General features: G+C 36.9%; 1 pseudogene; it reads left to right on the forward strand.

Moving 5' to 3' along the window:
• The first annotated feature begins 1,450 nt into the window (after nucleotides 1-1,450).
• On the forward strand, nucleotides 1,451-2,968 carry Traf7-ps2 (TNF receptor associated factor 7, pseudogene 2; annotated as a pseudogene).
• Nucleotides 2,969-26,759: the final 23,791 nt, after the last annotated feature.

The following is a 26,759-nucleotide window of genomic DNA, read 5'->3' on the forward strand; positions in this document are numbered from 1 at the left end:
TGTGAGGAACAGAGGAAGTAACTTATATCTCTATATATGTGCATTGTGTTTGAGTTTCTTTGTTAAATAAAGGGAAATATTATTTTTCATTTCAACACTTAGCCTCTTAGAGATTCCTTGCTTCATTATCTAATTCGAGAAACTAGTGTTAAGTCCTAGAAGAAGTTCTTAAAATGGTTCACTATAAAATTCTGCAGCCATCACACACTTGGTTGAAGCAAAAATGCTCACACATTGAAAATATGGAAATGTAGGTCCTAATGCAACATTAGAAAAGTCTTAAATGTATACAGATACTCAAAGAGCGTATGAAACCATAGAAACCATATTTTTTCCTTCTTCTGGGTTAGTTGCAAACTGTTAAAAAATAGAAAAAGTGATTTTTATGCTTGCTTAGTGTCAAACATTAGGACCTACGTTTGGATTTGCAGCAGCTACATAAAATTGGGTGTAGTGGAATTGGCCTTAACCACAATGCTGGAGTTTCAGAAACAGGAGAATACTGGGGCTTACTGTCCAGCCAGTCTAATTCAGCAATTTTCTGGTTCAGTGAAAAACTTAAACACAGAAACAAACATAAATAGTTATTAAGGACAATATCTAACCCTTGCCTTAAAATGAACTCTCAAGCACCACTACCCTGTGAGATACAGATAGATAGATAGATAGATAGATAGATAGATAGATAGATAGATAGATAGATAGATGATAGATAGATGATAGATAGATAGATAGATAGATAGATAGATAGATAGATAGATAGATAGGTGGGTAGGTAGATAGACTCAAAGAATTCCCTTCCAGCTATAGCAAACAATGAAAGTAATTTGATTCAATGCATCACGGACCTCCTTTAGCTAAGTAAGTATACTAGGTGATGTGTAATTTGTATTGTCTTTATTTAATTTCTTGGTTCTCAATGGAGCAACACAGAATCCTTACCACAAAGCCAAAACCAAGAAGAACATTAAAATGTGACAGCTAAGGGACACTACTGTCATTTATTTTGTTCTTTCTGTCAAAGATGCTTATATAAACAAGAAGATCAAAATCAAAGGAGACACAGGAGGCACAGACAAAGCGTGCTGAGAATTCTCAGGATAGAAGTCTTCCTTTTGCCTAATGGCACCAGCTAAACTGTGTGATTGAAGAGGTAAGACATTCATTTAACTTTGAAAAATGAGAGACCGTGAGACATGGAAACAGAAACAATACCTAATAGAAATAAAAATTCTGAATGAGTATTAGCCCTGCTCAGGAACAAATACCTTTTTTTGCTACCAGAGAAGATACCATGATGAGTTAAAAAAAAATCTTCACACTCAGATTTAGTGTAATGTCATAAAATGTGATATTGCTTTAACCTGTCCTAGAAGGGCTAATGTATTTACACATATGTACTAATGTGAAGGCATATTCGTATATCATTTAATCTCTTGTCAAGAACAACATGTACAGAAAAACTGAGGTAAATATGCTGTAAATGGAGATGAACTGATTAAATGTGTGCTGTTTTATTTGAGAGACCTTACAATTTCTTGTAGCCTGAAGAATAAGAAAACCCACATTTGAATTTTCTCCCTGTAGCCCTGGATAAAATTGCACATGATTCAGTCTTACTTTACTTCTGAGTTTTACTAGGAGCAATAGGAAAGAATACTCACTACAACAGTCCAAAGTAACAGGGGAAATTAAACTGCATTATATATACTGAAAGTACCATATGGGAATGATTGCCAATTTAACCGTTAGCGGCAAGACTCTTCAGAGGATTTGACCTGGAACCAGAATGAGAGCACATCAAGTGTCCCCACTCTAAGTACAGGTGGACATTTATTGGGAATCAGGACACCTATGAGATACACTTAGAAACCCGTCACTTTGAGGGCTTGAAGGAGTTCCTGCAGCAAGTCGAAGACCACTTCCACAAGATGCATGTGGCACTGGCTCAGGAAGACCAGAAGGTTGCCTTCCTGTGTTTCATGCTCGGCAAACTCTCAGAGAAGATTGACCAGCTGGAGAAGAGCCTTGAACTCAAGTTTGATGCCCTAGGTGAGAACCAGAGCAAGCTCAGTGAGGACTTCATGGAATTCCCAAGGGATGCAACCATGTTGAATGATGAGCTGTCTCACATCAATGCACACCAGAACATGGGTATCCTTGGATCCTATGCTCATCAGCAGATCTTTTACTGCAAAGGGACATTTGTGGGATACCAGGGTCCTGTATGGTGTCTCTGTGTCTATTCCATGGGTGACCTGCTCTTCAGTGGCTCTTCTGACAAGATGATCAAGGTGTGGCCAGACACTTGTACCACTTACAACTGCCGAAAGACACAGGAAGGTCATGATGGCATTGTGCTGTCACTCTGTATCCAGGGGTGCACACTGCAGGGGTCAGAAGGTGAACATCATCTGGGCCCATGACAACTCTGTATGCACACTGGTGTCTTCCCATAACATGCTATTCAGTGGCTCCCTTAAAGCCATCAAGGTCTGGGACATGGTGGGCACTGAGCTAAAGTCACAGAAGGAAGTCACGGGTCTCAACCACTGAGTTTGGGCCAGGTGGCAGCACAGAGCTATCTGTACAGTGGCTCTTACTAGACAATCAAGATCTGGGACATTTGGGCCCTTGACTGCATGTATTCCGTTGCTGTGATGAATCACCACATTGTAGCACCTACCAGAACCTCATTCACATATGGGACATTGAATCCAATAAGCAGTTGCAGACACTAATGGGCCACGTGGGCACAATATATATCCTGGCAGTCATTTCAATACCAGACCTGACCAAAGTCTTCAGTGCATCCTATGACCAGTTCCTCAGGGTCTGGATTATGGACAACACGATCTGCCCACAGACACTGCTGCACCATCAGAGCAGTATAACTGCATTGACTGTCTCCTGGGGCCGGCTCTTCCCGGGAGCTGTGGATGGAACTGTGAAGGTTTGGGCATACTAAAAGAATCCAAGCCAGGCTTGACTCCCTCTGGGTCTGTAAGTCAGGTGGGACCTCCATGAAGACTTTGGAATGTCTGCCTGTCTTGTGGAGACAGGTAGACATGCTCAAGCAGGTAGGGAGTGTCACCTCTGCCTCTTCTCAGTGAGGGGTCTTTCATAAGGCCTTGTTCTTACTTCTACCAGAGAAATGCCCAGGTCCTTCTCTGGGCACCAGGTATGATGCTTGCCTGGCCCCACCATTCATATCACTCCACAAATTTTGTTTTGAGACAGGATCTCACTATATATCTCTGGCTTGTCTGGAACTCACTGTCAACCAGGCTGGCCTCAAACTCACAGATCTGCCTGCCTCTACCTCCCAAGTGCTGGGAGTAAAAACGTGTGCCACCGCTCCTGGCTGGACCCAGATGGTCCACGGATCCTTTTTACTCACCTTTTCTATTGGTTTTAGACTGTATATAGATTTTATTACTGCCCCGTTGAAATAAAATCTGCACAGACTGTGAAAAATAAAAAAGACAAAACTTCCATACAGAGCCACAACATCGATGTACACTATCAATTCATTTACATTTATAGGGGTTTCAACTAATCTCGGAAAATGTTTGTAGCTTGTAATCATAGTTCTCATCTGTGTGATATGGTCATTTGAATGAGAATGACCTCCATAGGAAGATCTATCTTGTTTCCAAATTGATGAATTGTTTGAAGGGAGTAGGTTTGGAGGAGATCTGGCCTCATTAGAACAGTGTATACCTGGGAGTGGGCTTTGAGATTTCAAAAGCCCATGCCAACTGTCCAGTGTCATGCTCATCACCATGATGAAAACAGGCTAAGTCTCTAAATCAGGCACACTCTCAATTAAATGATTTCTTTTATAGGAGTTGCCTCGGTCATAATGTCTCTTCAGAGCATGGGTTCCAAAGACAGAGGAACAATATCGGACATCTCTGTCTTTGATTTAGGGGCCCTATAAAAAAGAAATAATGCCATCCTATTAATTAGATTTTTAAAGATCAACCTTGAACTATTTCTGTCAAGGAAGTGGATAACAGCATTGAACACCTTATTCTTTTCTTACAAAAAACCAACCAACCAAACAAAACAAAACAAAACAAAACAAAACAAAACCCCACAAATATATAAACACACATCACATGTTGTTTTCTCAAAAAAAAAAAAAAAAAAAAGAACTTCCACCCCAAACCAAGCCAAAATCTACAAAACAAAATCAAAACAAATTGAGTCATGGAAACAAATGGGCAGTGCTTAAAAAAAATGAACAAAGTCATGCTTCAGGTACGCAGGGTGAAGACGTGCTTTGGAAAGCCAGCCTCTCAGCTTATACAAAAAAGATTTGTTACCGGGAAGATTCTGAGTTTTGATTTGTGCAATATTTAAGCATTTGAAGTTTTTTTTGGCTTTGTATTCCACCATTTCTTTCTAACTATTTTTCCTATAAAAACAGCATTTTGTTCAGAAACACAACCAAGGATCTTAATCATATGCACATATAATGTCATTTTGTCATTTTGTATGGCTTACATATTTAATGTAGTCTGATGTTCTAAGTCAATGTTAGCGTGCGCTTCTCTAACTGAAATAACATGGAAATTTCGTAACCTGAAATTATAAAAAGCATAGTTACAGGAAAGAAAAATTTTCCAATCTCTTCTGGGAACTCTACATAAGTTACTTATTGACCCTCCATTTGATTTATAGCAAATGAAATGAATTGCCATCAAAATCCCCAAAATGTAATTATTCCCATAGGTCACAGATGTAAAATGTGCTGTTAGAAGTTCAGGCTAGAAACATCTAAACTCTTTAGTGTTATCCAAGTACTTTAGTGGAGAAATAAACACACACACACACACACACACACACACACACACACACACACACACACACACAAAATAATGTCAAGAAGGCTTGCTCAGTGATTTGTTTAAGATAGCAAAATTTATTAACTCAGAAGCTGTTTTCCTCCCCTCCCTATGATTTCTTATCATCTTCATAAAAATCTTCATTTTCTCTAAAACAAATGAAATGCCATAAAACTTCAAAGTCTTACATTGACAATGCTTCTTAACCTAAGACATTATATTTAGGTATGAAGGAGGCTGTTGCTTCTAATGTGCTGCCTTTCTGTGGGATAGAGAAATTTCATTTAATTCTACATTTCAATATCAAGAAAGATCACATCACACTAGTGCAAAGAAATGAAAAAGATGTGTCTGGGGGGTGTTATTGGGGAGAAAGGGGGGAGAAGAAGAGAGATGGGGGGAGGAGAAAGAGCAGAAGTTATTTTCATTTTAGCTCATGAGCTTTAAAAACCACATTAAAAGATCTGACCGTCTCAACCATTATGAAAAGGAGAATATTTAACCTAGGATTTGGTACTTAAATAGGGATTATTGATATTAAAAACTTTATTAAAACGTGTGAGTATTTTGCTTTATGTTTTATAGTGCTTTGTACATAAATATGAGAGTTTCTGTTGTTGTTAAGGTATTAATTGTGTGAACACTGCCTCTCTCTGTAATGCTTCACCTTACAGGTTTAGTAAAGGCCCCAACTTGCCCAGGTTCTAAGGACATAGGAGAACTATCAGATGCCATGCATTTCTTTTTGGTTAGTGCACAAGAGGTTTACTTTTTATACAAAAGGACAGATGTAAGAAAGATTATTTAGAAATCAAATGGTATGTTTAAAAGGCCGTGATTTTCTAAATAAATTCATATGTAGCTTGTTAGTGTATAGATCTGGGCATCTTTAAAATTCATTTCTAGAGTAAATTGCATTCTAGAGTAAAATCTTTAAACATTATAAGAGCCAGACTGCCTTGAACTAGTGATTTTAATGCTGGCTATTTGTGCAATGTTGCTTGGCAACCGTAGAAAAGGGCTGCTTAGTTAAATAGTCTGAAATGCCATTTGGACACTGTGCATTAAAAACTTCCAACGGGTCATCGTACTTTCAGGCAAACTAGAAACTGGGCCACACGGCCATGGCTTTGGTATCATTTCCTATTCCCATTGCTCCTGTCTGTTTGACAATGCACATGCGTAGGAACAGACTTTGTTAAGGAGCTTTGGACTAACATCTTTTGATTGGTCCCTCGCATTTCCCTCTATCTTGAATAGGCTTGTCCTCTACCACATTCTAGTCATTTCAACTTTTATTTTTTATTTAGGGACTTAGTGTTGTCAACTTTCTTCTTGGCATTGTTTCATTTTGTCCCATAAGTTTGGGTGGGCTATGTAATCATTTTCATTGAATTCTAGGAAGACTTTAGTGCTGTTTGTTTGTTTGTTTGTTTGTTTTCTCGCTTAATCCACTTTTGTTCAGTAATAAGTTATTTACTTTCTATTTTTTCTGTTGTCGCAGAGTCTAGCTTTAATATGTGATAGTCTGATGCAGGGAGTTCTTTCAAATTTCTAATAATTTTTGAGACTTGATTTGTTTCCTAGTATATGGACAGTTTTGGATAAAGTTCCACAAGGTGCTATTCTTTGTGTTTGGCTAAAATGCTCTGTGGATATATGTAAGGTCCATTTGGTTTATAGCACCTGTTAGTTTTATTATTTCTCTGTTTAGTTTCTGCCTTAATGACTTGTCCATTGATGAGCATAGGGTATTAAAGTCTCTCACTATTAGTGTGCAAGGGTTAATGTGTAATTCAGTTCTAATACTCTTTCTTTTATAAACTTGTGTGTTTATAAAACACTGTGTTTGGGGCATAATATTAAGAATTGAAGTGTCACTTGGTAGATTTTTTTCTCTGATGAGTATGTATTTCATCTCTTTAATAAGATTAATTAGATTTAATTAGTATGTATTTCATTCGCTTTAACTAGATTTATTTTATGTTTATTTTGTTCGATATTAAAATGACTGTCCCAGCTTGCTTTTTATATTCATTTGCATGGAATATCTTTATTTATCCTCTACCTTGAGATACCTATTTTGATGTTGAGGGGTGTGTTTCTTGGATGCAGCAAAGGGATAGATCCTCCTTCCACATCATACCTTTCCTTGAGGAATTAAACGATTTATACTGAGAGATATCAATGACAAAGGACTATTTATTCTTGTTATTTTGTTATTTTTAGTGGTAGTGGTGTATGTGTATATATATATATGTGTGTGTGTGTGTGTGTTCTTTGTTTTGTTTTTTCTAGTTTTAATATATTCATTTCAAAAACACATTTTCTATGTTTTCAAGGGTAGTTAACCTTCTTAGCTTGGAGTTTTTCTTATATTACTTCCTGCAAGTCTGGAATAGTATAAATTTGACTTTATCATTGAATATCTTATTTTTTTCCATCTACAGTTAATGAAAAATTTTCTGGGCATCGTATTATGAGCTGGCATCTGTGATTGTTTTTAGAAAATTAGAATCTGCCACACATCTGTCCAGGCCTTTCTGATATTTAGAATCTCAAGAGTAATTCTAATAACTCTGCCTTTATAAGATGTTTGGTCTTCTTCCCATGCAGTTTTTAACATTCTTCCTTTGTTCTTATTTTTTGTGATTTGATTATTATATAGGGATGGAACATCCTGTTTTAGTTCAACCTAGTTGGTGCTCTGTATGCTTCTTACACATTTATAGTCATCTCCTTCTATAGGTTAGGAAAATTCTATGATTTTGTTGAAATTATTTTCTGGATTTTCATTCTGGGACACTTCTCTTTCATCTAGTCCTATTATTCTTAAGTACGGTTTTTACGTGATGTTCCAGATTTTCAGGATGTTTTGTGCCCATGAATTTTTAGTTCGAACATTTTATTTGGCTGACATATCCATTTCTTCTATAGTGTCCTCAATGACTGTGATTCTCTCTTCTATCACTTATATTGTGTTGATAAAGTTTGCCACTGTAGTTTCTGCTCAAATTGCTGAGTTTTTCATTTCCAGAATTCCCTCTGTGTTTTCTGTGTTGATTATCTTTCTGTATTTGTTCTTGAACTGTTTTATTTATTTCATTTAACAGTTTGTATTTTCTTGGATTACTTTAAGTGACCTATTCATTTCCTCTGATTGTGTTTTCTTGGATTCCTTTAAGGGTTTTACCCACTCCCTTTAAGGACTTTTATTTTATCCATATAGTTGCCTTTAAGGTCTTTTTCTTAATCTTCAACAATGATAGAATAGGCTTTGTTTTGTTGCTTGGATTCTGTTTCCTTTCTAGATGTTCAGAATGTAATAGGTGTGTGTTGTGCGTTTTCCTGTCCTACTCAGCTGGTGTGTTCACTGGGAGCACTGGTGATGTTAGAATCTGGGATATAGTTGTGCATAGGGGAACCAACGGTATGAATGGAAAGCTAGTGCTATCCAAAGGCCATGTGGCCATGTGGTAAGGGATGCTGCAGCATGTGTCTTGTTGGAATATTCCAGAGGAGGTGAAGGGATTGGGTCTTGGGGAAAAGACAGAGAGGAGAAGGTCCACAGGCAGCTTGGTTTTCTGGGACTCTTAGTCCATTGTTTAGCAGAAGTTGCTTTCTGAAGTTGGGGCTGGGATACAATGCAGAATTTCATGGACAGAAGATAGGAGCAAAGGGATGGTCTATGGTAAATAAAGCACATTCTGTTGCAGCAACAGGAACAAAAATGATATGTCAGGTCTAGGAGAACAGATAGAGAAGTGCTGTGGGCAGCGTCCCTGTTTTCCCAGACTTCTAAATGTTTCTATTTTCTTTTTCATTTTATTATATATTTGTTTTTATTGTATATTTATTTATTTACATTTCAAATGTTATCCCCTTTCTCAGTTTCCTGACCATAAACCCCCTATTCTATCCCCCACCCCCTTCTATGAGGGTGTTTCCCCACCCATCAGCCAACCCTTTTCTACCTCCACACCCTGACATTCCCTTATACTGGGGCTCAAGCCTTGGCAGGACCTAGGGCTTCTCTTCCCATTGGTACCCAACAAGGCCATCCTCTGCTCCATATGCACCTGCAAAAATGGGTCTGTCCACTTGTACTCTTTGGATGTTGGTTTGGTCACTGAGAGCTCTGGTTGGTTGATATTGTTGTTTTTATAAGGTTGCAAACTCCTTCAACTCCTTCAATACTTTCTCTTACTCCTCCAGTGGGGACCCCATTCTCAGTTTAATTGTTTGCTGCTAGCATTCAGCTCAACTCTATATTTGTCATGCTCTAGCACTCTAGCAGAGGTCTCAGGAGACAGCTTTATTAGGCTCCTGTCAGCCTGCATTTCTTGGCATCAGCAATAGTGTCTGGGTTTGGTGGATATGGAGAAATTGCTGGTTGGCCTTTCCTTTGTACTATGCTCCAAACTTTGTCTCCATATTTTCTCCTATGAATATTTTTCTTCTCCCTTCTATGAAGGACTGAATCATTTGCACTTCAGTAGTCCTTCTTCTTGAGCTTCAGGTGGTTGGTGGATTGTATTTTGGTAATCTGAGCTTTTGGGCTAAATCCACTTATCAGTGGGCGTATACAATGTACGTGTGTGTGTGTGTGTGTGTGTGTGTGTGTGTGTGTGTGTGTGATTGGGTTACCTCACTCAGGATGATATTTTCTAGTTCCAGGCATTTCCCTATAAATTTCTTGAAGTCATTGTTTTAATAACTGAGTAGTACTCCATTGTATAGATGTACCACATTTTCTGTATCCATTCCTCTGTTCAGGAACATCTGGGTTCATTCCAGCTCCTGGCTATTATAAATAAGGCTGCTATGAACATAGTGGAACATGTGTCCTTGTTATATGTTAGAGCATTCCTTGGGTGTATGCTCAGGAGTGGTATAACTGGGTCCTCAGGTAGTATTATGTTCAATTTTGTGAGGAACCTCTGGACTGACTTCTAGAGTGATTGTATCAGCTTGCAATCCCACCAAAAATAGAGGAGTGTTCCTCTTTTTCCACATCCTGGCCAGCATCTGTTGTCATTTGATCTTAGCCATTCTGACTGATGTGAGGTGGAATCTCAGAGTTGTTTTGATTTGCATTTCCCTGATGAAAAAGAATGTTTAATATTTCTTTAGGAACTTCTCAGACAATTGATATTCCTCAGCTGAGAATCCATTCCTTAGCTCTGTACCCCATTTTTAATAGAGTTATTTGATTCTCTGAAGTCTAACTTCTTGAGTTCTTTGTATATATTGGATATTAGCCCTTTATTGGATGTAGAACTGGTGAAGATCTTTTCCCAGTCTGTTCATTGTCATTTCATCCTAATGACAGTGTCCTTTGCCTTACTGAAGCTTTGCAATTTTATTAAGTCCCATTCGTTGATTTTTGATCTTAGAGAATAAGCCATCAGTGTTCTGCTCAGCAAAATTTTCCCTAGTGCACATATGTTTGAGGCTCTTCCCCACTTTTTCTTAGTTTAAGTGTATCTGGCTTTATGTGGAGGTCCTTGATCCACTTGGACTTGAGCTTTATATGGGCAATAAGAACGAATCCATCTCCATTCTTCTACATGCTGACGTACTGCTGAACCAGCACCATTGGAGAAAATTCTTTTCTACTGGATTCTTTTAGCTTCTTTGTCAAAGATCAAGTTACCATAGGTATGTGGGTTCACTTCTATGTTTTCAATTCTATGCCGTGGATCTACCTGCCTCTGTCTGTACTCATACCAGACAGTTTTATCACTATTTCTGTGTAATAGAGCTAGAGGTCAGGGATGGTGATTCTCCCAGAAACTCTTTTATTGTTGAGTATAGTTTTTGCTATCCTGGGTTTTTGATTTTCCAAATGAATTTGCAATTGCTATTTCTAATTCTAAGAAGAATTGAATGGAATTTTGATGGGGGATTGCATTGAATATTTAGATTGCTTTTGCCAAGATGGTCATTTTTACTATATTATCCTGCCAATCCATGAGCATGGGATTCTTTACATCTTCTGAGATGTTCTCTAATTTCTTTCTTCAGAGATTTGAAGTTCTTGTCATACAGATTTTTCACTTCCTTGGTTAGAGTCACACTGAAGTAAATTTTTTTTTATTATTTGTAACTATTGTGAAGGGTGTTGTTTCACTAATTTCTTTCTCACCTGTTTATCCTTAGAGTGAAAGTAGGCTACTGGTTTGTTTGAGTTAATTTTTACCCACCCACTTTGCTGAAGTTGTTTATCAGACTTAGTCATTCTCTGGTGGAACTTTTGGGGTCACTTAAGTATACTATCATATCACCTGCAACTAGTGATATTTTGATTTCTTCCTTTCCAATTTGTATCCCTTTGACCTACTTTTGTTGTCTGATTGTTCTGGCTAGGACATCAAGAACTATATTGAATACTTAGGGAGAAAGTGGGCACCCTTGTCTAGTCCCCAATTTTAGTGGGATTGCTTCAAGTTTCTCTCCATTTAGTTTGCTGGCTACTGGTTTGATGGATATTGTTTTACTATATTTAGTTATGGGCCTTTAATTCCTGATCATTCCAAGATTTTTATCATGGAGGGATGTTTAATTTTGTCAAATGCTTTCTCAGCATCTAATGAAATGATCATGTGGTGTTTTTCTTTGAGTTTGTTTATATAGTGGATTACGTTGATGGATTTCCATATATTGAGCCATCCCTGCATGATGAAGCTGACTTGATCATGGTGAAGGATCATTTTGAAGTGTTCTTGGACTTGGTTTGGGAGAATTTTATTGCATATTTTTGCATTGATGTACGTTAAGGAAATTGATTTGAAGTTCTCTGTTTTGGGTCTTTGTGTAGTTTAGGTATAAGTGTAACTCTGGTTTCATTGATTGAATTGGACAGTGTTCCTTCTGTTTTGATTTTGTAGAATAGTTTGGACAGTATTGGTATTAGGTCTTCTATGAATATCTGATAGCATTCTGCACTAAACCCATCTGGTTTTTTTTCCTTTCCTTTTCTTTTCTTTTCCTTTCCTTTCTTCCTTCCTTCCTTCCTTCCTTCCTTCCTTCCTTTCTTTCTTTTTTTTTGTTAGTTAGACTTTTAATGACTTCTGTTTCTTTATGAGTTATAGGACTGTTTAGATGGTTTATCTGATTCTGATTTAACTTTGATATCTGATATCTATGTAGAAAATTGTCCATTTCATCCACATTTCCCAGTGTTGTTGAGTATATGCTTTGGTAGTAAGATTTGATGATTTTTTTGAGAATCCTCAATTTCTGTTGTTATCTCTCCTTTTTCATTTCTTCTTTTATTAATTTTGATACTCTTTCTGTGCCTTCTGGTTAGTCTAGATAAGGGTTTATCTATTTTGATTTTCTCAAAGTACTAGTGACTGGATTTGTTTGTTATTTGTATACTTCTTTTTATATCTACTTGAATGATTTCAGCCCTGAGTTTATTTTCTGACATCTACTCCTCTTAGGTGTATTTACCTCTTTTTGTTCTAGAGCTTTCAGGTGTGCTGTCAAGATGTTAGTGTATGCTCTCTCTAGTTCCTTTTTGGAGGCACTCAGACCTGTTAGTTTTCCTCTTAGCACTGCTTTCTTTGTGTCCCATAAGTTTGGGAATGTTTTGCCTTCATTTTCATTAAATTCTAAAATGTCTTTAATTTCTTTCTTTACTTCTTCCTTGACCAAGTTATCATTGAGTAGAACATTGTTCAGCTTCTATATGTATGTGGGCTTTCTGTCGTTATTGTTTTATTGAAGACAATCCTTAGTCTGTGGTCATCTGATAGGACACATGGGATTATTTCAATCTTCTGGTATCTGTTGAGGTCTGTTTTGTGAAGTATAAGATGGTCAGTTTTGGAGACGGTACCATGGGGTGGTGAGAAGCGGGTGTATTATTTTGTTTTAGGATGAAATGTTCTATAGATAACTGTTAAATCCATTTGCTTCATAACTTCTGTTCATTTCTCTATGCCTTTGTTTAGTTTCTGTTTGTACGATCTGTCCATTGATGAGAGTAAGGTGCTGAAGTCTGCCACTACTTTTGTGTGAGATGCAATGGGTGCTTTGAACTTTAGTAAGGTTTCTTTTATGAATGTAGATGCCTTTTCATTTGGACCATAGATATTCAGGATTGAGAGTTCATCTTGGCTGATTTTTCCTTTGATGAATATGCAGTGTCCTTCCTTACCTTTTCTGATATCTTTTGTTTGAAAGTTGATTTAATTCAATATTAGAATTGACTCTAGCTTGTTTCTTGGGACCATTTTCTTGGAAAATTGTTTTCCTGCCTTTTACTCTGAGGTAGTATCTGTCTTTGTCACTGAGGTGTGTTTCCTATATGCAGCAAAATGCTGGGTCCTGCTTATGTATCCAGTGTGTTAGTCTATGTCTTTTTCCTGGGGAATTGAGTCCACTGATGTTGAGAGATATTTGGGACAAATGTTTGTTGTTTCCTGTCATTTTTGTTGTTAGAGGTGGAATTGTGTTTGTGTGGCTCTGGACTTTTGGTTTAGTTGAAATTTGACTACTTTCTTGCTTTTTCTATTGAGTAGTTTCCCTCCTTGTGTTCTAATTTTTCACCTATTATCCTTTGTAGGGTTAGGTTTGTTGAACAATATTTTGTCAATTTGGTTTTGTCATGGAATATCTCCATTTATATTAAGAGTTTTGCTGGCTATAGTAGCCTGGGGTGGCATTTGTGTTCTTTTTAGATCTGTATGATATTTGCCCAGGATTTTCTGGCTTTCATAGTCTCTGGTGAGAAGTCTGGTATAATTCTGATAGGTCTGCCTTTATATGTTATTTGACCTTTTTCCTTTACTGCTTTTAATATTCTTTCTTTGTTTTGTGTGTGTGATGTTTTGACTATTATGTTATGGGAGGAATTTATTTTCTGATCCAATCTATTTGGAGTTCTCTAGGCTTCTTGTATGTTTATGGGCATCTCTTTCTTTAGTTTAGGAAAGTTTTCTTTCATAATTTCCTTGAAATTATTTACTGGCCCTTTTTTGGGAATCTTTGCTCTCTTCTATCACAATTACCCTTAGGTTTGATCTTCTCATCCTGTCCTGGATTTCCTGAATGTTTTGGGTTAGGAGCATTTTGCATTTTGCATTATCTTTGACTGTTGTGTCAATGTTTTCTATGGTATCTTCTGCCTTTGAGATTCTCTCTTCTATCTCTTGTATTCTGTTGGTGATACTTGCATCTATGACTCCTGATCACTTCCCTAGGTTTTCTATTTCCAGGGTTGTCTCTCTTTGTGATTTCTTTATTGTTTCTATTCCTGTTTTTAGACCCTGGATGATTTTGTTCAATTCTTTCACCTGTTTGGTAGTTGTGTTTTCTTATAATTCTTTAAGGAATTTTTGTGTTTTCTCTTTAAGGGCTTCTAACTGTGTTGTCCTGTATTTCTTTAAGGGAGTTATTTATGTCCTTCTTGAAGTCTTCTAACATCATCATGAGTTGTGAATTTAAATTATAATCTTTCTTTTCTGGTATGTTGGAGTATCCAGAGCTTGTTGAGGTGGGGGAACTTGTTTCTGATGATGTCAAGTAGCCTTGTTTTCTGTTGTTTAAGTTCTTATGCTTTCCTCTCACCGTTTGGTTATCTCTAGTGTTATTTGGTCTTGCTGTCTCTTACAGTGGCTTGACCCTCTTGTAAGCATGTATGCCAGCATCCCTGCAGACCAGCTTTCTCCCAGCAGGATCTGGGTACAGAGAGCTCTGTCACAGGGTCAACTCCAGGATCAGGCAGAAACTGAAAGGATTCAGTCTCATACTGCTCCTCAGTGGTTTCCAGGCGGGTTCATTTTCAGTCAGGAATGTGAGTAGAATTGTGCTCTCAAGATTGTAAGATTGTTCACACATCTTAGAATGCAGCTCTTTCCTCATGAGATATGAGTAAAGAGAGCTGTGGCACAGGATTAGCTCCAGGCAGAGTTGGAAACTAGAGGAAATCTTGTCCACCATTTGTTTTCTTAAACCTGGAAGATAAAACATCTTTTAGCTGCCTTTAGCAGGACTATGGTTGACATAAAGGTTGAAGCCATTCTAGTTGATGAAGTACATAATCTTTTTGCTCTGCTTTGCCTTTCCCTTCCTATTGTTGATGAGTGCAGGGTAACCATCCATCCTCATAAACTGACAAGTCAAAAAGAAACTTGTCAGATAAACTCTTCTCTATCACATTTTTACATGGATACAAGAGCCAGCTGAATTTATACTGAGATCACACACCCAAGGTGTGAAGTGTGTCAGAGAAGAGAGAGGACCAAATAGTCACCAGGCCATTCTAACCTCATGTTATACAGTGACAGTAACACACAATGAAATGCTGACACCACTTTCTTTATGACTGTACCACAATTTTCATTAACTCCCCTCTACTCCTCAAAATAGTGCTCAAAATATACCACTTAGATTTGGGTATAACTACAATTCCCTTGTTTAGGTATTATGCCAGACTTTGCAGTTCTGCTTAAAAATCATTATGATCACCACTGAGAGTCTGAGTAGAATTTACCAAGATGGAAAAATATACTTCTCCCACTGTCCTTGATAATGAACCAGTAATCAATAAGAAATTGGAGGCTTTTTTGAAATACAATCTAAATTTAGCCCAGTATGATTCTGAGAAACAATAGAGAAATTGGAAAGTGTTTAAGTGGGCTGAGAATGATAGAAGAGACAAATTTCCATAAAATAAATCTACAGACACAGATTCAATTCTGTTCCTCTGGATTCAAATAATCAAGAAAAGAATGTGGGAAACATAGCCATCCTTGGAAAATAGCAAATACACAGGATGAAATCCAAACCATTTTTCATGGTACCATGATACCGATGGTATCTATGGCAATAGTTTCCTATCCTAAGCCAAGCACTCTTGATTTTCTTTTACTTTGTTACATGTTTTTAACCTCCTTTGTCTTCAGCATGTTAGATTTTATTTGGTAACAACCGATCTCAACATGCTTGAAAGTTCATGTGTCTCAAGGTCAGATTTAACAGAATAGTCCACAGTAAGATTGCTTATCTTTAGTGTGTGGCATTGAAAGTGGCATGAGGATTAATTAAGAATGACTTAAGAGTTTGCTTCTACTCCAAAAGGGCCACACATCATTCCAGTTTTCTTTCCTTGCCCTTTTTCTTGCCCACCCCTTACTCCCTTTTGTCCTTCCTTCCTTCCTCCCACCAGTTTCCCTTCCTTTCTCCCTTCTTTCTTTCCTTCTATCTTCCTTTTCCCTCCCTCCCTCATTCCCTTTCTCCCTCCCGCCCAATGTATTTCTCCCCATCGTCCTTTCCTCTCCTGTTCCTAAAAATCTATGCTTTCCAAGGTCAAAATGCCTCACTTAAAAATATCCTTGCTTGTTATTTTATTTTTAATCTTATGATGTTTAAATATTTATGCAATGAGACACAGCATATGATTATTTCTTTTTGAATAATCCTAACCAGGTCATTTCTGCATTTCTCCAATCTCATCTTAACATTCTATACACTTGGTTTATTTTTTTTTTCAACCACACACACTCATGTAAATTTGCAGAAAAGCACTAAAGACTGCTCCCATCTTGCTTTGGTGTATTTTACTTTGCCTTGTGGGGTACCAATGGGAGGAGAAGCCCTTGGTCTTGCCAAGGCTTGACCCCCAGTTTAGGGAAATGTCAAAGCAGGGGTGGGGCAGGAAGGGATGGGTGGATGGGTGTGGAAACACCCTCATAGAAGAAGGGGAAGGGGGAATGTTATAGGGGGTTTATGGACAGGAAGTCAGAAGAGCGGATAGCATTTGAAATGTAAATAAAAAATCCAATTTTTTAAAAAAGGAAAGAAATGGTGTATACTTTAGTGGTATCTGTATTCCAACCAGATCACACAGACACAAAAGGTCTTTGGATGTAATTTCTTGCCAAAGCAGTCATGTTTCTCACTTGATTAAAATTGTTCTAAACCTATTATAAAAATTTAAACTTAAAATATATTTAATGTAAGTATCTCTATTGTGTACTATTTATAAACCTTGAAAAGTTCTCCTTTTTAAGACTAAAAGGTAAAGGACCTGTTTTAAAGTCATATATTTCTTGACAAATGTACAATATAATATCTTAAAGAATGTTTTGTTCAAATACACAAGCACAATACACAAGCAATTTAGTAGTATAATAAATTGCTGGAATTCAAGGACAATTTTCAGATATGATAGTTATATATAATTAATATGTTTTCAAAATTTTGTTTTAATCTTATATCTATAAAAATGCATTTTAATTTTATATTTCAAAAACATATTAGTAAAATCCTAAAGACTACCTCTCAAATCTCTCATTTAATATATTTAAGTATATTAAGTATAATAAAATATTTAAGTATAAGAATTAACAATAAAAAACTGTCTAGTTCATAATAAATCTAGTAAACTTTGCCTTCACTAATTTCTTTTGAAATACAATAGTGATTATTTTTGCTTCATATCAGTTGGTAAAATTCAAATATTATTGAATTACAATATGTTTTAATAATAATGGTACATATTTAATGCCATATTTCAATATGTTATTGAACTTAGTGGGGCCCTAATTCATAATAATATATTATATAATATATTTAAAACTCAGAAATAAATTCTACAATCAGGTTCCAAAAATGTTCAAAATATCTAGACCTTATTGGAATATATCAGCATTTTACTTAAAAAAATGCAGACCTCACAATCTTTCCTTCATTTTTATAACTATCCTGGCTTTGATCAAAACAACAGAAAAACTAAAATTGGGAAATATAAACCATAAATCTGACAAGAAAAGCAGTATCTGCTTGGAATAATTGATACCCGATGACACCTACAAATTATTCTGAAAGACCCAGGCTTAGTTCTCTACCAAGTTTTGTCAGTCTTGCAAAATCAAATTGTGCAAGCCTGGAATTTTCCAAAGTTAAACACTCTTGAATAGGACGTCAGCCTTCTTGTACTCCGAAGAAATACAGTGAGTGAGATTAGCTCTCCTAAATAAACTAATTCTGCTTCAGGGAAATATCATTTTCCATCTGAAAACACCTGTGCCAGTACTTGTAGCTTTTCTGTAGAAAGTTTTCTCACTCTGTGCTGTGTTTGCTTGTTCCCCAGCAGGATCCGCTGATGCTAATGGACTCACAGCAGTGCATGCTACATCAGTTATTACAGGTCTAATTCAGTCATTAACATTTCATTAATGGACAAGCCTCCTCACTGCCAGCAAGACAGTGCAGATATTGATGAGCTCGGCTGGAAGAAGCTAGTCAGTAAGGTAGACCATTTCAGACAAGGAGTGCCTGTGTCAGCTCACATTGGAAGATAAAGGGACTTCTCTGAGGTATTCCCTGGGTGCTCTGGTAAGACCAAAGAGAAAATGTAAGACTTTTGAGCTCTACCTTGGAATATTCTGGTAAACATTATCAATGTTTTAGGAAAAAAATATTTCACTCCTTATGAAACCCTGGTGGGGCAAAATACATAAAATTTTATGCACACGTTAGATATAAAAGTTACAAACCATTTACTGATGTTAATTATAATTCTTCCTCAGCCATTTGGTATACAAACTTGAAACACTTAAATGAAGATGTAATTTAAGCTTTTAGCTCCTTACCATTGTCTTACAAAACAACATCCTAAGGTACTTTGTATACTTTCTTATCTCTAGCTATTGCCTCCATGATTTGTACTAGCAACTCTATCAATGTACAAATGTCAGGAAAACCAATGGATTCCATGCTGTAAGATAAGACCAAGTTGTCAGGTCAACTGTCATTTCTATGTAATGTTGTAAAATTTGGTATAGAACTAAGTCTGGGTCTTTCATTGGTTTGGTGCTTTCATACCCCATTGATGTTTGACGGGTTACTTCCTTCCTTTTCTGGTTACTTTTTTTTCTCAATACCTGCATCTTTTCGTAATTACCAGAAAGCTGAAAAAAATCGTTCTGAGTTTTTTATTCACTCTCTCGATGCTATATTAGTGAGATCATAGAATTTCCTTTAACTTCTACTTTCTTCTCTGTAACATGAAGTTGTTGAACTATTTGATCTCCAAGGCCTCTTCAAGCTGTAAAATTCTATGAGTGGGATTCTAAGCTCTGCAAAAAGCTGGACAATCAGATTTTAGAATATGTGCTGTATCCCCAGTTCTCCTATTAAACAAATTGCTGTCTTCCTGTGCAACTGTGAGTTGAAATGTATTATGTCATAGAAATTTCTAATGCGAGTGCTTTGTGGAAATTACTAATTTGATACTATAATTATATTTGTAATGTAAAATTATTAAGTATATCCATACTGCTTATAACTGTACATTGAACTTACATTGTTGCAATAAAGTGTGTTTAAACTCCATTACATAACCTTATTGTACTCTCTAATAGAATTCACAATTTAAATGGAAAAAAAAGAAGTAGGCAATCAGAAGAAATTGATTGTATGAAGGACAAATTCTACTCTGAGGTTTAAAGGAAATAAATAGGGAGGCTTCCATGAACACATTCAAATTGTGTTTATGGTCAGTGAATTCTAATCATGGTACCCCAATAAGGAAACAGGAAGTCACTTGGAAACACTTTGAAAGAGTTATCCATAATATGCAGTCTAAGAGGATGTGTCCTATTGGTAGCAGGACAATAGATTATGCATTGTATGATAAATACAATAGTACCTTTGATAGCCTATGGTCAAGCTCTTAAAAATCAAAACACCTAGGAAACAGTCAAGTTATATGTATGACAATGGAGTAATAAGAGGAAACTCTGTAGTCAATGGTGGTTTACCTCATCCACAATTACATAACATATCCCCTGCAGGAAAGCTTAAGAGACATGATGTTAAAACGAAAACCTTGTATAACGGTTCTAACTCCTGCCGCCAAACATTATCTAGGTATACAGGTCTTGGAGAGTTTGACTTCTTAAGAATAACAACAATGCCAACCGACCAGAGCTTCCAGGGACTAAGCCACTACCCAAATAATATACATGGACTGACCCTGGGCTCCAACCCAGGTAGCAATGAATAGCCTAGTAAGAGCACCAGAGGAAGGGGAAACCCTTGGTCCTGCCAAGACTGAACACCTAGTGAACTTGATTGTTGGGGGGAGGGTGGTAATAGGGGGAGGATAGGGAGGGGAACACCCATATAGAAGGGGGGGAGGGGTTAGGGGGATGTTGGCCCGGAAACAAGGAGGGAATAACAATCAAAATGTAAATAAGAAATACTCAAGTTAATAAAGATTAAAAAAAAAAGAATAACAAAGAAGTGAACTACAGATTCAAACGTGATGGCTGTGTAGGAAGCTGGGATTGTTTGCTGAAGTGCCTTAATCGTGTTCTTCTAAAGTGACCATTTGGATTCATTTTGAGTTTTTTTTTTTTTTTTTTTTTTTTGTATTAGAAGCTTTCATTATGTTGAGACAGTAATGTTCCAAATTCATAATCTCTAAAGATACAGAAGTGATCCCATTTAAAAGTAATAAAAGCTCAGTACAACTTAAGTTTTAAGTGTGTCAAGAAACACATGGGCAATGTTTACTTTGAAGTTACATTATTCATAAGTAAAAGCCACATAAGGGTGGCAAACGAAAACACGCATCATCTCATGTGCATAAATGATGCTAAATGCCTGTATCAGTAATACATACACATAGTATAATCTAATATTGCCTATTCTTCTGCATGTTATCACATGATGTGGTGGCTAGTTTTATGTCAACTTGACACAAGCTATAGTCATTGGAGAATATGGAGTCTTGATAAGTAAAGATTGTGGTATAAACTATCTTGTAGAGCATTTTCCTTATGAACGATTTAAGGGACTGGGAGTAGAGGGAGCCCATTATGGATAGGACCATTCCTGGACTGGTATTCCTGGATATTATAAGAAGATAGGCTGAGCAAGGCACGAGGAGCAAGCCAGTAAGTTATACTCTTTTTCAGATCCTACATCCAGGTCCCTGCCTTGTTTTAGTGCCTGTCCTGTTTTCCCTCAGCCATGAACAGTGATTTCAAAATGTAGGCCAGATAAATCTTTTCCTTCCCAACTTCAGTAATGGTGTTTCAGCATAGAAATAGAAAACCTAATTTAATCCCATGCTTATTGCATACGTCTATTTTATTTTAATTCAATACCTTACTATTACTGATTCTCTACTTAATAATTTTGGTTTTTTATCAAATATTCTATAGTATATGTTTATTATGTGATCTATCACACTGTGTAACCCAGGCCTCTACTCTTCCTTTGGCAAGGTAAACAGCTCAACTCTGTCTGGGACACTGGTGCCTCTTTCAAAGCTCTTGTGCTTCATTCAACAGCCTGGAATTTCTTTGAGTCTAAAGCAGTGTGACTGTATTGCACAGAAAATCATATAAACTGGGCAAACATTGAAGGGATGATAGCTGTTATAAAGAATGTAAGTGTTGACTATATCGGAAGTTTTCTGACCAACTAGCCATTTGAAGTGAATAATTTAATGTCTTCAAAACGGATAAGTAAAAGCTTTAATCCTCAATATGATGACATTCAGAAACAGGCTTAATCACCTTTGGATGAGGTTGTGAGATAGAGCCCTTATGAGATGATTAATGCCCTCATAGACAAGTTTAACACAGGACATCTCTTTGTCTCTCTTGAACCCAGGAAAAAGTTTATTACTTATGGGCCAAGAAGAGGTTCTTTGCTTTAGTTTCACCATGTCAATACCCTAGTCTCAGACTCCTCTAAAAGAACTTTGAGAAAAAAATATCTGTTTTCAAAGTAACATTTCCTGGCATCCTGAGCAGACTAATACACTTAATAGCCTCACATTTTTATCTCTAATATATTGTCTAGTATTTCAATAACAGAAATGAGCAGGCAGGAAATGTAGCAAGTCCTGAATATTCACATCTATCTTTAATTTCCCTAATTTGTTTTCCTCTCACATCTATACATTTTCCCGTAATATAATGTATTATATTGGGGGGTCTGAGGAGATGGCTCACTTGGTAAGGGATTTATAGCACAAACATAAGAACCTTATCATAGTGCACAAAAACTAGCTATAAATTGTAGGGGGTAAGGACCAAGGTCATTAGCCAACCAGAGTACCTTAACTGATGAACTCCGTATTCAGTGAGGAAGTAAAACCTGTCTCAAAAATAAGGTGAATATGATTAGAACAGGACATCAGGTATTGATCTCTTGCTTCCATACACACCTGCACACATGTTTATGTACCAATATATTAGGAATATACATAAACCACAAACATTCACAAAGACACACACACACACACACACACACACACACACACACACAGAGACACACACATGCAGATGCCCTTTCCCCTAGGTATAAAACACAGGCAATGGCTTACTGTTAAATTTTGCTAATAAATATCCAAATATTAATATTTCTAGTACCAATGTTGTGCTTTATGTGGGGGTTCATTTTGCATTATTGAAGAAAAGGAGAATTCCAATCATTCTTCCTGATCTTCCTAAATTAGTGAGGTTTATCAGTTGGCAGTTCAGTGTTTTTGCAAGTAGAGGAGAATTTCAACTTATCTTCTATGGGCAATTAATTTATGCCAGGAGGCTGAAGTTTGATTTAACTTTCCCATGTTTGCATTCTGGAATGGATGATGTTATTAGTGGACATGAAATTACCTAATTCTTTGTGTGTAGGTTATTTCATTAATGAACCCTTGAGCCAACAATGCTGCAGGTTAACTGTGTTAACTGTGTTAACTGTATGATGTCTGAGGAAATGTTTCTTCTTGTTTGGTCTGTATTTATTACCCTTTAAATCCAGGTAAGGGTCCCTTTGTGTTTATATTTTTCACAGCAGTGAATAGAAGGGAGTGGTCAATAGTCACTTGACTCTGAAGGAGAGACTCAGTTCTTCACATAACTGAACTCATAAACTCAAACTAGTGAGTTCATTCATTCTTTATTTAAAATAATGAACATATCATTTCTGACACTTATCACTTTTATATGCCCTAGAAATATCACAAGTTTAAATAAGTATTTTCCCGATGCATTGAAAAATAATCATCTCAGAAGAAAGGAACTCCCCGGAGTCATGAAATAGATCCCACACAGGAAGTGGACAGGATACCCTGTTAATAGCTTCAGCTGGCCTGGAATGAGTCTGGGTGAGAAGGTGAAGTCAGTCAGGTGTCAGGGCTTCCTGCATGATTCCCACAAGTGCTCTCTGGAGTAACTGCTGCAAACCTTCAAGTTCTGCCAAGTGTGTGTGGATACTTGTGTGTATCACACACACACACACACACACACACACACACACACACACACACATATACATACACACACTAACATGATAGGATACTAGCTTTACCTTTGCTCTTAAAAGCTTTTAAACAAGTATCAAAAAAAATGAATAGTGTAGAAAGAATGTTGCTTTGGGTAAAGCATACTTTTTAATAATATCTATACAACATACCTAGGGAGACAAATATTATATCCATTCTTTTACATGTGGATATTAGAGTTAAGCTTCAGATACATATCTTACTTTGGGACTACTCATAAAGGTTAGGAACCTAATCAGAGGCCATGGGGAGTAGGGTATCAGTCAAGGAAATGGAGAAGAATACAGAGTTATAAAGGGAGAAAGTGGGAAATGGAACAGGAAGGATTAAGTGGGATGGCAGATGGGAGGTGAGTGTAGAGAAGGGGATACAGGGATGGAGAACTAACACTAAACACCTCTTTAAAAAGCCAGATGGAAACCCTACCACTTCATAAGCTTCCTAAAGTTTGTACATATATAAGTAGAATTTACAATGGATTCAGCCTAAAATCAGGGAACATTGCAACAACTAGGAAACATATGGTCCCAAATAAAAATCCAATTATCACGGATACATTGTTTTTATTTTTCAGTTGTTGGTTAGTGGGTTCCCATAGGCCTTCCCCCAATATTATGGGCGAATGTCATTGTTGTGGGTTATGCTCAAGAACTTGTTCATAAGGTTCTCTGGATGAAGATGCCCCATACTTGAGTCACAGAATATGGAGAAATCTAGCTTGTTTTCAACTGGAAGTTTCATCCTTATTGGGTAGCAGTCATAATGCTGGAAGATATGGTGCATGCTACTGAAGGAGTGATGTAATCATTAATCTCACTCAGCTATGAACCATATGAGCTACAATACTAACATGTGGCAAGATATGCCTATTGGCGCAATAGGAACATGGATGCTATGGGTATAACAAAACGTTATTTGGGCTTGAAGCTTCTTCCACTGACTGGAACTTTTATCTAATACTCAATACTATTATTGATGTTCAAACAACCTAGGTATAGATAGATCTTGAGCCCTTGGGAAAACTATTATTCTGTTAAACAGAAATTACCCATGATACATTGCCATATTCATTAATCAACGCACTAATAACCACACCTGTTCAGCAGTCCAGAGAATAAGGGACTTTAGAAGGTATATCCCAATTTGGATACCTGTATCATAGCCCTCAAGACTCACTGATCTCTATGGAAGAATGCGTGGAAACCTGCTAAGAACCATACATAATGGATGATTTCAGGGAGAGACTGTTTTATATGCTGACAAAGCTGATTTACAAATGTATTCACAGAGATTATGACAATATGTATGACATTTATACAAGATCAAACTTGACCAAAAAAAAAACCCTCAGAATTGACAAGGAAAAGTGAATACAAAATCCTGTTACTAGCAAGGTAATTATTGGCATTTGATTGCTTTTAAGAGAGTGAAAGTCACCTTGTTTGTTTGTTTGTTTGTTTCTCAATGGAATGATATGTGACATCTGTTAAGGGGAGTCTCCATGCTAGGTATAATCCAGTACAAACCAGACTAGGTATATTTTATTTTTAAGAGGAGAGGAAAAGGGATGAGTGGGCTGGAAAAGCATACATTTGGGTAGCTGGGTAAGTAGGGAAGTAAGAGAGGAGTCTGGGAGTAGTTGGGGCAGGGAGATGAATATGGGCAAAATACATTATATGAAATGGTGAAAAAATACAGAAAAATTATTTTCAGATAAATGAATATTTTATGGGAAATAACAATACAAATTCATATTATAGAATGCTAAGGTAGAAGGCCCAAAATAGTCATTCAATATTCTGAATAGTTTAAAAAATTATACCTTTTCTTACTTGTTGAGGTTTGGAGGGTGCTAGGAAGTAATTCATCACCATAACTTGGTGGGTTATAGTAAAATTTTACAAACAATAAGAAAAGATATGGTGAAGAAATATCCTAATGCATAAAAGGAAAAACAACAGCAGTCATGCATGTCTTGAAGGGACAAAGGTCTCCTTAGTGTTGGCAATTAGTTTGACGTAGTACAGTCAAAGTTCATGAGTCAACTCAGGAAGTGTCCACCTCATTGTCCTGAGTCTCAGAAGAGATTTGTACTTTAGACTTTTTAGGTGTTGAGGACATTAAAGGCTACAGGAATATTTTCAACTTGCACTAAATTCAGTTTGCATTATGATATTGCCAGAAGCCTATAGGACCCAGGGAATGGAATGTGGTGCTTTGAATGAAAATGGCACCATGTGCTTATATGTGTGGATACTTGTTTCCAAGATGGAGGGTCTCCTTTGGAAGGATTAAGAGTTGTCTCTTGGTTGTAGATGTATGTCACTATCTTGGCCTTTGAAGTTTCGCATGATTTGTGATTCCCAGTCTCTCTCTCTCTCTCTCTCTCTCTCTCTCTCTCTCTCTCTCATCTTGCCTAGTACCTGCAGATCTATATGTGAGCTCTTGGTTGTTCCTGCCAACATGCTCTTGTTTCTGCCACCATGGGCTCTACACCATTAAAAACGTATGTTATATTAAATGACTTCTTTTACAAGTTGGCTCATCCATTGGAGTATTGTCACAGCCATAGAAGAGTAAGATTGCTATTCAAGACCTGAAAATTCTGTTACATTCTCAGACTCGAATGTTAATTCATGAGGTTTCTCATCCTACAGCAGGATAGATAGTAAAGTCAAAAACAAGAAAAAAGTGCATGAGAGATAATTAGAAATACAAACAGAACAGCGTTTCCTTTTTGTTTAGGATTGCAGGGTAAAATTACCTAGATAGAAGTATTTCTTTTCATATCAAGTTTACACAACACTCTTATAATACTAGAACAGCAGCACAGCAGCCACTTAATCATTTACCAGGACTGACTTTGCATTATTTAATATCATTAAACTTTTCAATATTGCTTTTAATAGTACCTCTATGGTTTAAAAGAGGGTCCAACTCCTGCCCTGGACTCTCAGATGATCACAGACACGGCAGAGTGCTGTATTGGAAGAAAGCACAGAGGAATGGTTTTACAGGACTTCTGAGTTAATGCCTATTGTGCTGCTTTTGTTCTCTGCCATTAGATTTCTGATACCAAGAGGCTATTGTTTTGTTGAATATTATTATCAAGGCTTGTTTTTAATTTTGATATTTTTATTGGATATCTTATGTACATACATTTCAAATGTTACCTCCTCTACCTCCCTCTTCAATAGCCTTTATCCCTCCTTATATGAGGATGCTCCCCCTCTCACTCACCCTCTCTCAACTCACCACACTGGCATTCCTCTACACTGGAGAATTCAGCCATCGCAGGACCAAGGGCTTCTCCCCCTATTGATGCCAGATAATGTCATCCTCTGCTACATATGTGGGCTGGAGCCAGGGGTCCCTCCATGTGTACTCATTGGTTGGTGGTTTAGTCCCTGGGAGCTCTGTGGGGGGTCTGGTTACTTGATATTGTTGATCTTTTTATAAAAATGTTACATATTTTTGTATTACGTTTATTATTTTTGAAACTTTTCTGGTGTTTTTCTATTTTTTCCTCCACATCTTCTAATTACATCTTCTGTACTAGTTTCGTTGTCTGTACAATGTATCAGGCC

Source organism: Rattus norvegicus, chromosome 3, assembly GCF_036323735.1.
Source record: "Rattus norvegicus strain BN/NHsdMcwi chromosome 3, GRCr8, whole genome shotgun sequence".
Classification (NCBI taxonomy): Eukaryota; Metazoa; Chordata; class Mammalia; order Rodentia; family Muridae; genus Rattus; species Rattus norvegicus.